This window comes from Octodon degus, unplaced genomic scaffold, assembly GCF_000260255.1.
Source record: "Octodon degus isolate 3935 unplaced genomic scaffold, OctDeg1.0 scaffold00017, whole genome shotgun sequence".
Lineage (NCBI taxonomy): Eukaryota > Metazoa > Chordata > Mammalia > Rodentia > Octodontidae > Octodon > Octodon degus.
In genome coordinates this window covers 175,204-192,099 of record NW_004524593.1, presented here as the reverse complement: position 1 = coordinate 192,099, position 16,896 = coordinate 175,204, and the positions used below count along the sequence as shown (strand labels likewise).

At 41.7% G+C, this 16,896-nt stretch overlaps 1 pseudogene; it reads right to left on the bottom strand.

The window, feature by feature from the left end:
* Window positions 1-11,187: 11,187 nt before the first annotated feature.
* On the bottom strand, window positions 11,188-11,657 carry LOC101576572 (annotated as a pseudogene).
* Between the last annotated feature and the right edge of the window lie 5,239 nt (window positions 11,658-16,896).

Sequence of the window (16,896 nt, the reverse complement as noted above, 5' to 3'; positions counted from 1 at the left end):
AGGTGCTGCACACTTTAACTATATCCCTGTGCCTTATTCCACACTATTGTGATTTCCACTCATCTCCTCTTTCTCTTAGTTTCCCTCTAGCCCTCCTCTCCTAACCTACCCAAAAGCTAAGACTCCCCAGAGCCTCTTTCTGCCACATCTCCTTTTTTCTACTCATTCCTGGGTGATATCTCTATCCCCACACTTGACACAACATCTATTCCAAAGTATCCTTCTTGCAGGTTTGACCTAGATTGTTCCTTTGTCTCCCTTTATATATTCAGCATTTATATGCTACTTAACATACTGTGTTATAGCCATTTTACCATTAAAATATTTAAATCAGAAGTAAGCTTTGCTCTCAAAGATGTTTCTCTCAACCCTCTTCATCTCAGCAAACAACAGTGCCTTCCTACCTGTCATGAAAGCCAGAAATTGAGGACACATTCTTAGTTTTCCTTTGGCCCCAGTGCTGCCATACAATCACACATTTATCGAGGTTCAGTCACGCATCCATTCTTAGAGGACCCCACTCCAACCTTCTCCAGTTCCTCCTGATTCAACTTCCAAAGGAGAGCTGTAACCTGGCTCCTCTCCTTTCACTTGCTACCACCTTCATTAAACCCTCTACCAGCTGCAACTCAGGCATGTTCCTTGCCTTCCCTTGACCTCCTGTTGTCTCTCTGACCCTCACTTTGCATCTCACTCATTCTCTGCTCTGCCTCCAAGGAAATTTCAAAGTGTGATAATTTTACTATGCGCTAAAATACTTCAATTGTTTTGTAATCATAAAAAAACCTGCAATATCCTGGCAATTGGTGGCTAATCAATCTCTGTCTTCTTTTCAGTGTCAAAAATGGCTCCCCTATCTCCTAGCTCACTACTCTAGCTGTGTAGCTATTGCAACCTATGAACCAGCCAACTTATTTCCCGCCTCAGGGCCTTTGCACTTGTCATCCACACTACTGTATATCCTGCTTATTCAAATCCCTCAGGCTGCAGTATAAGGTCATCACTTCAGAGATGCTGCCTCTAATCCCATTATATGCATTAATGACCTCTTCCTTTCTCTGTTGCTTTCTTTACAGCTGTCCATACAACATACGATTATTTGTTCTCTATTAAATGCTTTTGACTCCCACTGGACTGTAAGTTCCATGAGGGAAGATCACATGTCTAGTTTGTTCTTTGAGGTATCCTTAGCACTTCTGGTTTTTAAGACAAAAGCAAGAAAGATAAGTTATATGTGTAAATAGGTGAATTTGGCCAAAGCTCATGAAGAGGCATTTCACTGCTCAGTCATCTTTCTACTTGCGGTGCCTTTGGACACTATCAGAGGTGGGAAACAGAGAAATGTGTTGGACTACTGGAACTATTCATTCATTCCACAAATTTTTAAGGAATATTTATTCACTGAACACTGCCATCCTCAGTGGAGGTGCAGTTAAGAGAGTGTAAAGTCTATGTCCTCACAGAGCTCTTATTCTCATGGTGGAGATAAACCATAATACATTGAATAAGTAAAGATACGGTATACAGTCATATCATGAAAAAATAAATAAAGCACACAAGAATAGAGGAAGTCAGCAGTGAGGGCTTTCAGACAGGATAGTTGTGCACTTCTGAGCAGATAACAAAGTGAAAAATATTTCTGATGGGGGCAGGGCAGCAGAGGGAAGGATCTTGGGGCAGGAAAGAGTTGGGAAGGTGGACTAATAGAAGATTAAGGACTACAAGAGAGATGAGAGGTAAAAATAAGAGATTATGAGGTTGGAGAGGGGTCAGGGCTCCACTGGAGGGGCTTTTAGAGGACATGGTTAAATACTAGAATTTAATTCTGAATGTGATAGTGAATTTACAGGTATGACAGTGGGAGTATATATAGCATGACTTCCTTGACATTTTGAAAGAGTCTTTCTGGCAGCTCTGTGCCAATCCTAGAGGCAAATGGAAACCAGAAGACCAGTTAGCAAGCCATCATAGACATGGAGAAAGTGCAGATGGAGGCTGCAGGCAGAGTCAAGAGAACCTCTCAGCATACAGGCTGTAAGTGCAAGGGAAGACTCAACCAAGATGCTTGCCATTTACCAAAAAGAGGACATCTGGGGAAGGGACTGTCAAAGTTGATGGTGTATCTTTGTCACTTTCCTTTTGCTGGACACAATACCCAGCACAAGTGAGAGGAGGGATTTATTTGGCCCAAGGTCCACTGGCTCCAAAGCAAGACATCATGCAGGAGGGTGTGGTGAACCAAAGCTACTCAGCTCATTGCAGCCTCGAGCAGAGCAGGGGAGGAATGTGGGAGAGGAAGGGGATGGGATCCAGGCATAAGCCACGGTCAGGCCTCCATGACCCAGGCAGATGCACTCAGAAGTGTTTTACTAATCCTTCAAGAGTCAATCAAGCTGACAGCTAAGCTTAACTGTCACATGTTGAATACAGAGTTCTAATTTGCCCATGTCATATTTCAACAGTATTAAAAACTGATGCAAGTTGGTTTGATGGTGCACAACTTTCAGGTTTATTGTGGTACAATGATAGCCATGGAAATAATTGAAATGTGTGAATCAATTGCTGCCCACACAAACTCATTACCAAGTTATAATGAAAGCAAGTCTCAGATCAGATTTTATAAAACATGCAGAGATAATGTCATTAATGAGTAGGCACAGGGCACTGCATAAACCTGTGCTATAAGCTTCCTGTAGTCTAAGTTCACCATCATTCCAGGTGAGCCCACTGATGCACTGAACAAGGAGTGTGCTCCACAGGGGATAATATTCCAAGGCAGTGTCAGATCTACAGAAGTCCTTTGTCCTAGCAGCTTGAAGCTGAATTGTTTAAGGAACAAGCCTCAGTTACTAGGCCTAAAAGTACATTCTTGGGCCTTGTGAGATTCTTACAACCTGTTTTTGTAGGAACAAGAAACACCCCTAAAACATTTTAGCCAATCCCCATATCTTGATTACCTCTAATTCAACCTATGAAAGCCCATTTCTAGCATCCATTATGCTGATTAACAAGCCACTAATTTCATAAATGAAAACCTAGTTTTGACTTCAGCATGCTAATTAGCGAAATGTCTGGTGTTGATCAGAGTTAAAGATAGCTGAAGTGCTTGTAGTAGCTGCCTCTGGAGGAAGGCCTTTCTGTAACGAAGCCAGCTGTGGTGTGAATTCCTGATTAGAGAACTGTATGTAGCGTATAGTAGCTAATACACATGTCTGGATCTCTCTCTCTCTCTCTCTCTCTCTCTCTCTCTCTCTCTCTCTCTCTCTCTCTCTGTGTAACACTACCACAAAACAGATGACAAGTCTATCATGTATTGCCCAGTAGACATCCACAAGGTGGCTGGATACTGGATATACAAGTATTAAGCTCAGGACCCCAGGAGGACATTTTTGAGGAAAATATTCATTTTCCTCTGAATATGAATGAGTTTTACTGCAAAAGAAAGAGATGAGCTAGCTCATCAAGGGAATAAACATGAGAAGGAATGATGCCCAAGTAGTGAGTATGAGACACTCCAAATTTAGGAGCCAATGAAAGGAAGAGAATGTTACTAAGGTGATAAAGAAGTGGCCAGTTACACAAGCAAATGCCCAGAAAACTTTAAGAAAAGAATTTTGAACCAGGTGTGGTGGTAAATTCCTACAACCCAGGATGCTGAGACAGGAGAATTGCTGTGAGTTCAAGGCCAGCCTGAACTACACAGTAAGACCCTGTCTCAAAATTTTTTTTCAAAAAGAAAGCCTGTCTAAATGTGTCAGTCATTCAGAGAAACCAAATAATGAGAGTAGAGCTGCGAACACCAGCTTTACCAGATGAACCCACTGGTGTCTGTGTAAGGGAGGGACCCGTACCACAGTGATCCCAATGAGGAGAACTCACTGGATGGGCTGAGCAGAACCTGGGAGGTGAGAAGTCACAGAAGCTTGGACAACTGGCTGGAGTCTCCTGCTTGCACAGAGAAAATGAGACATGAAGTGGTAGCTTAAGAGGGCAAGGGGTCTAGGAGGTATTTGGTTTTGATATTGCTTTTGCTATATGAGCTATTGTAGCTAGTTTGAGCTGGCAGGAATGACCTATTAGAAGAGAGAAATAATGAAGGACAGTAAGTATTCCCTCCTGATGTTGTGCAATTGGCAGACACAGCTGCCATCTACTCTTCCTACCCCAGAGAGCAAATTTCCCATCATCAAGCTAAAATCTCATGCTAGAGCAGAGTTGATGGAATCCCTTGGTGGTCTACTGAGATAGGAGAGCAATCCCCAGAAGAATGAAATTCCAAACTAAAAGACCACCAAGGAAAGACACTTCAATTCTTGCATCTCCCAATCAGGGGCACAGGGGGTTCTTCTCTGTTGCCCATTGGCTGTGGGTTTTGCCTGGCAGGTGTTCTCACTGGGCCGCCACCCTCTACATCTTATATGCATCCTGAGCCGTGCTTCCTTCAGCCTGTGCAAGCGCAGGAACAACTCTTCTGACAGTGCCTGTGTAACAGCAAGGAGAAGCGACAACCAGCCGTGACCAGGAAAAGGACCACAAGCATCGCTGAGTACCCCTGAGCTTCTCTGCATCTCCTCTCAGGAGCATGGGTCTCCGGTCAGTGAGGTACAAATTGCACAAAACACAAACCCAGCAGACCTGGATCAGGCCAGAAGTCAGGAGGCCAGGTGGCATCCTCTGCTTCCCTGTTTACCCCACTTACTCGTGAGTGCCTGGTGCTCTGGCTGGGGGTAGATCTGTGCATGGCCAGCCTCCTTCTCACTGCTGATGCTTCCCTCCCTCTCAGCCACCACAGATCATTTCCAGGTTTCAGTAACCCCAATAAGGAACATCAAGAAAACAATGTGGCCTCACGAAGGCTTATTTTATGTCGTTGGCTCTGTGCACACACCCAGCTTGAGCCAATCAGGACCTTTCATCTGAAAGTTTCAAATCTTCTTGCTTCTAGTTCTCCATTCTTTACATTTCAGTTCATGAATGAGCTAAAAGAAATTTATCCAAGCAATCCCTGCTGTAAGCTAAGAACAGCCACTTGTTTTGCATTGCCTGTAGTCTAAAAATGCATAGCCTCTGCAGTATGTGTTGTGATGTCTCCTGCACTGCCCTGCTTCTTTGAGCTCCTTGGGCTCTTTCCACTTTGCCCCCATGGACCTATCACCACAAGAATCAGATGTGTTAGGTCCTTGGGCAAAGGTACAAACCCTTGGTTTCCTCCCCTGGAAATGCACCTCATCCCTTCTCTGTCTGGTGAGCTCTCATGAACTCATCAACAACCAGCTTAAATGTTACTGCCCTTCTGAATCCCACGATTGTGGGCAAAGAAAAGTTTATTCAAGATGAGATCTTCTTTAGCCAAAGTGCATCCTGATAACCCCTTCCTATACAATGTCCCTGGTGAATGTTATATAGAATAAGACCATGACTTGAATTGATCAAGAAGAATTCTTTCTCCTGGTGTAACAAGTTCTTTTCTTTCTCTCCCACTAGATGCAGACAAGGAAGTTCATTGCCCAACATGCTCCTAATCCTCAGCCAGCAAACATTAGGGAAGCTGAGGTTACCTTCAGCCCACAAAAAGGGCAGAGCTGAAAGCAAAGCAGGGAAAGAGAACTGGAGCACTGGCTGTACTGTAACTTCTACCTACCATGTTCTAAACACCATGTTTCATGAAATCATGAGCATTCATGTTTCTTAGATCAGTTTGACTAGGTTTGCTCACACTTCCAGCAGAATATCTCTCCCCTGACGCATCAGCTCTCCACCGAGTAGAGAGAGCATTCCTTACTGTGGGACTGTTACGGACACATACATATTCACATTTCTGTCCATTCACAACTCTGAGATCATCAGGATCTGCATACTCTTTACTGACCTGCACAGTTCCTGGGCTGACTGGTGTAGAAAGTCTGAAGAAATCCAGGGATGAGTCCCTTGGTAATTCCCAAACTCCAATCTTCTGAAAAACACATTATTAAGAAGAAGGTAACAAATGAGAAAGAGAAGGAAAAGCCTACTCAAACACAACATGCCTAATAACTAAGAAGATATCAGTGTTTGGGGATTAATTAGTGTCTTCAAATTTCCTTTGCTATTGTGTCCCTGCTTTCAACAGGGACAGGAAAGAACAGCAAAATTAAAACAAATGAAAGCTTAGCTTATATAGAGCCCAAATTTCTTTTAGTTTCAATTCTCATCTTTATCACTTACCAACGATATGACCTTGACAAATCCTCAGAGCTTCATTTTTCTTCTCTGTATTATGGGGGTGATAATATCTCACAGGGTTGCTGGAGGCTTAAACAAAATTAAGCACATCTTCCTAGTGTAGTGTTCAGGTCAGAATAAATGAGGAAGAGCATGTGGGGTGGCATAGGAGATAAGCAGTTTTGTGTATTTTTGTTTGTTGTAATTGTGAAAGGTTTCCCCCTAAGAGAGACACGCTCCACTGTCACTGACCTACAACAATGACCCTTGATTTCTCTCTCCACTTGTGCCTGAGCTTAGCCTAGACACAGCTGAAGAGATGAAGGCAAGAGCTCTTTTGAGTTGTGACAGGAACATTATAATTTTTAGTTAAGAAAATACACTGGAATTGTATAAGTGGAAAGATCAGGTAGAAAGGGGGAAAAAAAGAATGGGAACTATATTCATTAGATGCTATTTTTGCTGGGGCAACTGTTTCTCAGCCTTGGATTCAGAGAATTGGACAGTATCATCACACCTTACCAAGAAGGGCTCCTAAGCTTAGAAAACGTAACTTCCACAAAGCCATAGACTAGTGAGAGGCAGAGCTTCTAATGCAATCCACTTGACTCTACACCTAGGGTGGAGCAGAGAGAGCCAGACAAGGAAACGTGGGCCCTAGTGCAGCAGAGCAGAATCCTGGACCATGAGGTGGCCCAGCCAGAGTGCTTACATTATTTTTCTGTCCTCAGTGAAAACAATCCATTAGTGATCTAGTTTATTCCCTGAAGTTGGTGCAACACACTTCTGTGACAACATGCATCCAAGGCTATTCCACAGGATGATCAGAAAGGACGAAGTAGGACTCTCAAAAATCATGTTCTTAACATGAAAATAGATCAGGCATCTTGAGGAGGTGAACTGAAAATAGCCTGAGGGAGTGAGAGACACAACATGTGAAGCAGAGACGTAGGCTGAGGTACCTGCGATGTAGTGAAGAGAGGGCACTGTGCAGAAAGAGGAGCATGCGAGGGGAAGAGAGGGAATGATGTTTTCTCAGGAACTGCTAAACCATCCATTCAGCCCCCGAGGCAAAATCATTCCCCGAAAGACAAGGCATTTTAAATTATGTCACCATAGTTAAAGCACTACTTCCCTAGTAACATATCTGCCCTTCTAGGAGCATCCACTTTCTGCAAGATAAAATGAATGAATGAACTAATGAATAAATAAAGTAAATACATAAATGCTTAGATGAATGAACAGATAGGTAACACTTACCCTGGGTTTGAAATTAATGCATCCTTCTAACACCAATTTTTAGAGGTACAGAAATGCATAATGAACAAAATCATTCTGTTCAGCACATAATTCAACCATTTTTAGCAGTTTTATCTGTTGATTTTCTGATATATATATATATATATATATATATATATATATATATATGATATTTGCAATGTAACACACAGGAACAGAACCCCCAATTTTTAAACAAAGATACATATTTCTGGGTCTCTTTAAGTCCCCAGAATTTTTGTACCTCTGTTTTAGTTGATCTCAGATTCTTGTAGTTTTAGAATTTGAGTCTTCATTTCCATTTTCTCTTTTGTATTATCAAATGTTTTGGAAATGTTTCTTAAACTCACATATCTCTCTGTTTGCCACCTGATTCTCATTTCCATCTCTACCTCTCAAATAAGTTGACTCCACGGGCTTCTACCATTTCATTTCTAATTCATCACTGCTCTGAAATTATACACACTTGTATATACCTGTGTGTATGAATATACAGTGCATCTATGTATTCGAAGTACTATGTATGGAGCCAGAGAGATAGCTCAGTAGAATAAGTGCTTGCCTGGCAAGCGCAAGGCCCTGAGTTCAATCCCTGGTACCACAAAACAAACAAACAAACAAAGCACTGTGTATATTTTATATATGAAAGTAAATAGTATTATAACTGCTTATTTTAAGTGTGTACTTTTGATGTCACATAGGTCCACAAACAGGCCCAAATGAGCGCTATTGGTAGGCCTGTTCTCTGGATTCATTTGGTCAGCTGGCTGGAGCCCTGGGTGATGAATGGGACGCAAGGCTGATGTACTTTTTGAAACATTGACTTTTACATTCTCCCCTGGTTTTTAACAATCACTTTTTCCTTTGGAACCACCATGGCATTGCAGAGAAAACCCTGAGGTTCTAACCGCCTTTCACTGAAATTTCCACTCAGTCCTCTAGTTTTCAGTCTGCCCTCTTGGTGTTACTCTGGTACTGCAGCACAATGAAGTTTTGTCTCCCCAGAACTCATGCCCCAGTATGGTTGGGTTCAAAGCTTGAGGCCTTTTAGAGGTGTAGATCATAATGGCAGAGGCCTGGTGAAGAAGGTTAGTGTCTGCATTAAAGGCACCCTAGGGAACACACGTGTTCCTCCCATGAGGGGAAATGACCAGAAGGCCTCATGTAAGAACCAGAGAGCCGCTGTCAGACACCAAGTATAACATTACCTCCATTTAGGACTCCTTGCACTTCAGAACTGTAAGCAATAAATGTCTGTTGCATACAATCTTTGTGGTTACAGTATTTTGCTAAATAACTATCCACGCTAGATTATGTTGATGGCCTAATTCTTTACCCATCTCTTCAATCTGTGTCCTTTGTCGTATGACTGTGTAGCTCTTCTCATTGTTCTGCCTTCCCTGGAATTTAGACCTGTGCCAGACATTATTAATTACACTTTATACCTTTGCTTCCATTCTCAGATCTTCTTTGTGCTTCAGGGTGTGACAGCTAACACAGTAGTGCTCAGATTTGCTTAAAAGCCAGGCTCCACTTTGATTTTGCTCCCTAGAGCCACCACCATGGACATCCTGACTCCCAAGGAAGCTGTCACACTCAGACTGTCCTGTGCTCACACGTGTGAAGACACACTCTCAAGACATTATTTTCTCCCAAATGTGAATACTTCTAGAAGAATTATCACTTGGGCCATTCTGAAGTTTTTGATGTGTTTCTTGAAGGTGGGGACCGCCTTAGCCAGTGTTTTATGGTACTAGACTTGCTGTTTAGTACTGGATGTGTTGGGGGAAGAATTGGAAGCCACATTGTGTATCCTGATAATGCTGATGCTATTGCCTAATTCTGATGCCTTTTGGGAAACCCCCCTCAATCTCTCAATGGTCAACAGTCATAGGACTAGAAACTGAACAAACCATGGAGGCTGTCTCCTTCCCTTCAGGAGTCACTAAAGAAGGCTTGAGAATGAGACTGAAAGTTTTCCATAGCATTTTCTCAACCCCTGAGCCATAACTTCCAATGCTACTGACATGGAGATACTTCTCAGATGGAAGAATGTGTACCCACTGGCTGGTGTTACAAATGCACTTTCCTATAAGTCTTAGATGAAAATGAGCTGCTTCTAGGAGTGGTGAGCTGACCATCTTCCTATGTCTCTTAAAGCAATGCCATCGGCTTATCTCAAACTCATGTGATTGAAATAGTATAAATTTCTGATAGTGGATCATGCTAAATACATCATAGGAGTTAAGGATTAATATGCTTCAAGCTCTTCTCTTTCAAGGAAGCAGGCAAGCTCCATGGCAACTGGCTATAGCCCAGGACTTCAGTCCATTGATGCTAGTCAAGCAGAAGGCTTGGATCCTGGGAACGTGATCAAATCCTGGGAGGATCTGATGCTTTTCCAACCAAGAACACTGATGGAGAAAATTTTGCCAGTAATCAACATGTCATATAGTTGTAACTTGAAGAGGTCTTAGGTCTCTGTTTCCTGTTCACACTGGTGCCTCAGGGACCATTAACATGAAGTTGGCAGAATAGGGCTAGAGATAAATCCTGCTACTGGGGTACTCCTGAATCAAGGCACTGATAATGCCAGGTAGAGGGTTCATGCTTTCTCAGTCAGACAATTTGAATGTATCCCAGTCCCAGAGCTGTAGTCCAGTATCTGGGCCTTGACCTGTAATGTAACAAGCAACAGGGGCCCTGAACACACACTGAGCTGCCTGTACATAGGCATTTTAAGTTTGCCACGGATCTGTTAAGCCTAGCGTGTGTGCTAACTTGTTGGTTGTCCTCTTTTGCATGGTACTCAGAACTCCGTAGTGGTATTTCGCTCTCGCTCATTCTCTCCCTTGATAACATCATCAATTTTGCTGGCTTAAATGTCATCTATATGCTGCTGGTTCTCAAATACATATTGTTCTTGCACCTTTGATGTCTATGACCTTGGAAATTGCATCCCCAACTTTCACTTCCATCTCTCTCTCTGAATGTCAGACAGATATCTCAGCCCCATTATGTCCTGGATTAGAATATTCTGTTTTCCGCCACTGCCATTGTCCTTTTCCATACCATTGTACCTGACACAAGGATGTCATTGTCTCTCTTCTGGAACACAGATTTTTCTTCTTCTACTCTCACACAACTCTACCCTATTCTCTTATGGCAAATAAAATATGTTTCAAAATGTAAATAAAATCATTTGCACCATTACTATTATTTCAATGACTATAAAAATGCCAAATGCATGTGGCATGAAAGGTCTCCAACCACCTTCATAATAACAATATCTCATTCTTTAACACTCACTTAAAATACTTTCTTAAAATAATTTTCTTTGATTTTGAAGAGTAAAAACAAAAGCAAAGACAGAAACAGGGTAATGTGTAACAATACATACATTACAGATTTTCAAAACAAGAATATCTGGTTAACAGTGAACAACAAGAACAATAATTTAAGAGTTCTTAAAAGCATGTGGTAATATTCAATCATATGTCCCATCTTGCATAACTGTATCTATTAATCTGAGCAAAAATTTTGACGATAAAAAAAACCAGAAAATACTCACCTTTTTGGGAGTATCTGCCCATTGTGTTACTATATAATCAAAAGTAAGTCCTTATATAATCTAAAAGAAGTCCTCATTTTATTCTCCTTCTGGTTTGTTCATTTTTAGCTTACATGAAGGTGATTTATTAGCAGAAATCAACTTGAGTCTTGCTCGCGGAAGCAACCGTGGCCACCTCCAGTCCAGCAGGTGCTGTCCTCGGAAGGGGTGGGAGTGACACTCCCAATCCTCGATTCCCCCCACTTCCCCGGAGTGAGAGCAAGCAAGCACTATGAGGGCTGACAGTGTTCCAAGTTCAGGGGTCTTAATCCTGTTTCCGCCTGTGGTCTGGAGTTTGACAGGCAGGGCGGTGATGCCCAACTCCTTGCACCTTGGGGCCACATCCTGGGCAGCCAACCCGGCAGCATATGGGCAAGTTTCATCTCCATCAGCCTCCACCTTCATTCCACCACTCACATGATGGTTTCCTTGCAAGAAAGATCAGTGACATGAACAAAAGTATCACTGAAGGACACAAACATGAGACAGACACCAAGTACATTCTCTCCTTCAGCCACCGAGGCCCGAGGCTGGTGACTGACTGTTCCTCTCCCTTGCGAAGGCCCATTTCCACAGGTCATCTCCACACTCAGCTACCAGAAAAAGTCATTCTTATGGTTTAGGCACCTTCACAACATTTAATTACTTAATTTGATGATTAAATGATTGCTTTGTGAGCTCTACAAGACAAATATATCTTTTGTTCATCATCATTTTCCCAGATTTGGGAACCAAGGGCAGTACATAATAAATGCTCAGTACTTATTTTGGACTAAAATATTAAATATATTTTTAATGTGTGTTTCTTGAGCAAATCCTCACAGTATTACTCAATTGCCTTTTAAGCATTGGTCAATATTTTCCTCTCAGATGATGGCTGTTTTTTTTTAAAAAAAAAAACAAAACAAAACAAAGAATTGTATGCTTAATCACAAAGGAGCATTGAATGACTTCCATACTGTATATGAAGATCCAGGTGTTGGGATACTGGTAGATCCTCTACCAAGCTCTGAGATTCACCTTCTACTTCAAACACAGATAAAGTATTGTGTATTGCAGGTCTTTAGTTTGCTTGAAAATAGTTAAATATGTAAATATCAAATTCATTCAAGCAAAGAGTTCTGTATGAAGTTTTATTTAAGGATTTGCATTTTAATAATTATTTCCCCATGTCGCTATTAAAAATTCCTTATTCAGTTGGAGAATGTCATCCATTAAGTTTTTCAAAATAGGATTGTCTTGGTATTTACTAATCTTTTGCTGACATAAAAAGGTTTTGAAGAACCGTTAGTTGAATGTAAATTTGGTGCAACAATCCTTTCTTTTCTGATTACTAAAAGTTCATTGTTATCTAACATGTTTTATAGGAGAGAATAAAAAGTTCTAACACCAATCTAACATTAATGCCTCCATTTATAAGCTTTCATAGTTTTTTTTTTCATTTTGTAGGAAGTACCCAGATTATTACTTTTTCGTTTTTATAACTAAAAAATGCCTGACTGCATGTAGGTATAGGTATTATTTTATTAATTTTACCTATAAATGGGAACAATTTTAATCATCTCAATGTGAACTCTTTTCTCAAATAAGGAAATATTTTCTGACTGGGTTCAGTAACAAACATATGTAATACCAGCACTCAGGAGTCTGAGGTAGGAGGATCACTGTAAGTTGAAGGCCAATCTGGGCTCCATAAGTGAGTTCAAGGCTATAGGTGAGACCCTGCCTCAAAAGAGAAGGAGGCACAGAGGGAGGGAGGGAGGGAGGGAGGGAGGGAGGTAGAGAAAAAGAGAGATAGGGAAGGAAGAGAGAAAGAGAGACAGAGGGGAGTGAGGAGAGAGAGAGAGAGAGAGAGAGAGAGAGAGAGAGAGAGAGAGAGAGAGAGAGAATATTTTCTGTATCCTTAATTTAGTCTGACTTAAACTAGGACATTTATCTGATGTTTTTGTTCCATTCTTCCTGTATAGTGTTTTTCTTCTTCATTTTTTCCCTGCTGCCTCTGCATTTTTGAAGAGCTTCTCACATTATTCCTGCCAATTGTGATTTGCTGTCTTCTCAGCAGCACTCTGGTTCCCAAACGCCTCTGATGCAATATCAAATTCTCCCACAAGAAGCCCCGATTTACAGCTGCTAGACTTATACTCCCCCATCTCTACAATTTTATATGTTTTTTTCCATGATCACATTAATCCTCTAAACTGTGTATTAAAGAGCACTGAATGACTGCGAAGGACACCACCACCCAGTACCACTTCGCCAAGTCCATGGTTGCACTTGGTTAGCAGTGAGGTGAGTGGGGCCTGCAAGAATCTTTCTCGCATGAGCGCTCCATGACTTAATGGGAGGATCAACAGATGACCAGAGGAGAGCAGATTCTGGGCATTTCCTCTAGGGGATCAGATAGAGAAATGCATCCCCTCTGAGAGGATCTGGCCCTGGAGCTGACCAGAAGGTGCCTGTGGGTGCCCATAACCTCATGCCAAAAAGCACAGCTAAGGAATGAAGCAAGGCCTGGATTCCAGCCTCCAGGAAGGCAAGAAGAAAGAAGGGTGGGAGGAACAGAGGGAGGCATGGAAAGAAACTTAAGTACAATAAAGTCAAAATATTGCTTTCAGGATAAAGTGGAGCTCCTTTCAGAGATACCTGTATTATAAACAAGAAGAAAATGTCAAACTGCTAGATTAACATCAGCATATGAAATCCTTGAAGGAACTTAATCTGATCAGTATTTGTGTCCCTCATACCTAGCAGAGTGAAGAGTGCTGAATAGTCAAAAGTGTTTCTTGGATGGGAAAAATCTGCATTGAATCCAGCAGCAAGATGGCTGGGCAATAAATGCCACAGGGCCGGCTGAGTACTCCTCAAATTGTGCAGCTTCCATGAAGTGTCCCATGTCCATCCCTCCAAAGTTGATTGATCTTTGTGTTCTAATATAACTGTGCACAATTCCCTTAAGACTTTTTTTTTTCATTTGTGTATTTGGTACAAGGTCACACTATGCAGCTCAGACTTACAGTGATCCTCCTGTTTTCAGCCTCCCCAGCACTGGGATTACAGGTGTGCCTCACCATGCCCAGATTCATTCGCCAGTTCAGTGAGCCCAAGGGGCAAGGCTGACGTGGCATGCAGGACCATGCCCTGGTCCCTGTGCTCGCCAAAGCAGGTGCTTAGTCTGCTGAACTATCTCACTGGTGCTAGGACTTTTATCTTATATCATTTATATTATTAGACTGTGGATAAATCTTCGAGTGGTGCAGCCTGGGAAGGTGGAGAATGGAAGACAGATGGCTTCCAGGCTATTCTTTTGACCTGATCTTGGGGGCGGGGACAACACCACAGGTGGACTGAGGAGTAGAACCCTGCTCACATATGTGCATCTATTTTCTCCTCACTGGTCACCTTCTCTGTGGTCATCAGAGAAGGAGCATAGGAGGAGCCTTTCTGAGTGTGAACAACATCTCCCCCTTTGCTCCTTGTATGAGAATAAGGACAAAATGTCTATAGCCAAGAGGATTATAGACAGTGTTTTTTTTTCTTTTTGCATTAATTTTATTGAGAAACAAATAGCAATGAGACAGTTTCAAAATATGTCAGTAGGGCAGTAATAATAATTAATACATTGCATCTTGTTGTCTTCATAGTGGTTATTTAGAGTACAAGATGCAGACATGATATCATGTCCAAACACTATTAGTACAAATCTTTCTTCTCATTGAATTAAGAGAAAGTAGTTGTACATCTATCCTAAGTATTTTGTTTATACAGATACAAACTGGTCCTTCATTTCTATCTCCTTTTTTGTTAGGTTTGTCAGAGATAGGTATTTCATTGCCATTTAAATATTGTAGGTGCATGAATTCATCAAATTAATCCAATCTAGTCCAGTAGTCCATAATAGTAGTGGGTTATCCCCAGGACTGGCAATGTCAGAAGGACTTTTATCTTACTATTTTCCTGTATGCATGTTACCATTAGGTTATACGATATTAAGCTGTCAAGGTTGTCACCTACACACTAAAGGTGAGTACTTTTTAATCTTTAGTAATTAGTCAACAAAGAGAAGAAAGCGTAAGATGGAGCAAGAGAAGAAAGGATGAAGGGAGGAAAGAAGTAAGGGATGGAAAAGAGAAGGATGAAGGGAAGAAGGAAAAAGGGGAGGAAGAAAGGGAAGCTTCCTATTTTAACCATATAAGTTGGAGGTGAACAGAGCTCTGAAAATGGAAAGGGGAAGCTTGGGTTGACTGAGGTCAACTGTGAGTGCCATTCTCCAAAATCTGTGATAATAAAAACCCATTCTGTTCAGTTGAAAATAGCTTTGTTTTATAACGCACTTCCCACCCCATGATAGCTTAAAACAAGAACTGACATTTACTTATCAGACAAGTTTGTGGGTTGACTGATTTAGACTTGGGCTTAGTAACGTGTGTTAGTCTTGGCTTGGCTTGGCTCCCTCCAGTGTCTGTGGCCAGCAGTCTGTCTGACGTCAGCTGATGCAGGTGAGGGGTGGGCGTATCCCATGCACCTCTCATCTTCATCCTGGGCCTCGTAAGAGAGCCCCACTTGCTCTTGTCATGGTAAAGGCAGAAGTACAGCACAAACCAATCAAGCATTTTCAAATCTCTGCTTAGTTACATCTATTAATATCCTATTGACCAAAGGGGTAATGCACTGAGATCATTGCTCATGTGTCTTAATCTAACTTATTAATGAAATGAAGAGGCTCTTCATTCCTGTAAGAGCAAACAATTGTTTTAAAAGCACATCCCAGACAAACCACTGTGTGGCACAGAAATAAGTACTTAATTTGGGTGGGTGGGGGACTTCCAAGCTTTCCTAGAAATTCTAATCACCAATCATAAAGTTAATTTTCTTTCCTAAAATGAGAAGTGGAATTACATGGTCACAATGTATGATGGATCTAAGATATTGCCCTACTTGCATGCTAACAAGCTAGCCTGCTACAATTTTACTGATACTGACAGAAGACATCAATTCCTGGGTCAGAAACAAAAATATATATTATTATTCACAGTGCTAGCAACAACCAAAATATCATATTTTTATATAGGTTCCCTGAGCCAAATTCCCAAAAGGGTCAAATAGCACCTAACTTCTTAAAGTATTTTGTTATAAGAGAGGGCAGCTTAGTGAATCCAAACATTATATGCATAATGCCTGCGTTCACTATGGAAAGGGTCACTACCTCCGTCTTCCAAGGCTCTTAGAAAAGCAAATATCACTGAAAAGATGGCCAGAAATAGCAGCAGTCAGTGCCTTTTCTTAAAAGGCAGATGGATGTAAGAAGTCCATGACAAAATTTATTCCAGCAATATAAATTGATCTTTATCTTTATGTATGTGCCAGTCTTGGTCAGAGCCAGGATTCATGCAGGGCTTTAGTTGGGGTTTTTAGTACCAACACTATGGTGGACCCAGTCTCATGCATAGACAGAATGCTATGGAGAGAGTACCAGGCAAGCTCCAGGCTATCGCCTCTGCTTGCTAACTGTGTCTGAGTCCATGCTGTCCCTGACTAGTTGGGTAGTTGGCACAAGGCTTATCTCTCATTTCAGTCACCCCACCTATGAATTAAATGATAGGCTCTGCCGTACACTCCTCCAAAATCCTCTTTGCACCCAGCATGTGTGAGTGTCAGATAGTGCTGCTCTCTGGAGAAGTGCCCTTGGATAAATCGCAGCCAACTCACCCAAGACACTAATGTCATGTCTATCCACACTCTGCGGTCAACCAATGTTCCAGAAAGCCTGTGCAATCAGCTTAAGATAAAATGCTTACTTAGCTCTTTCT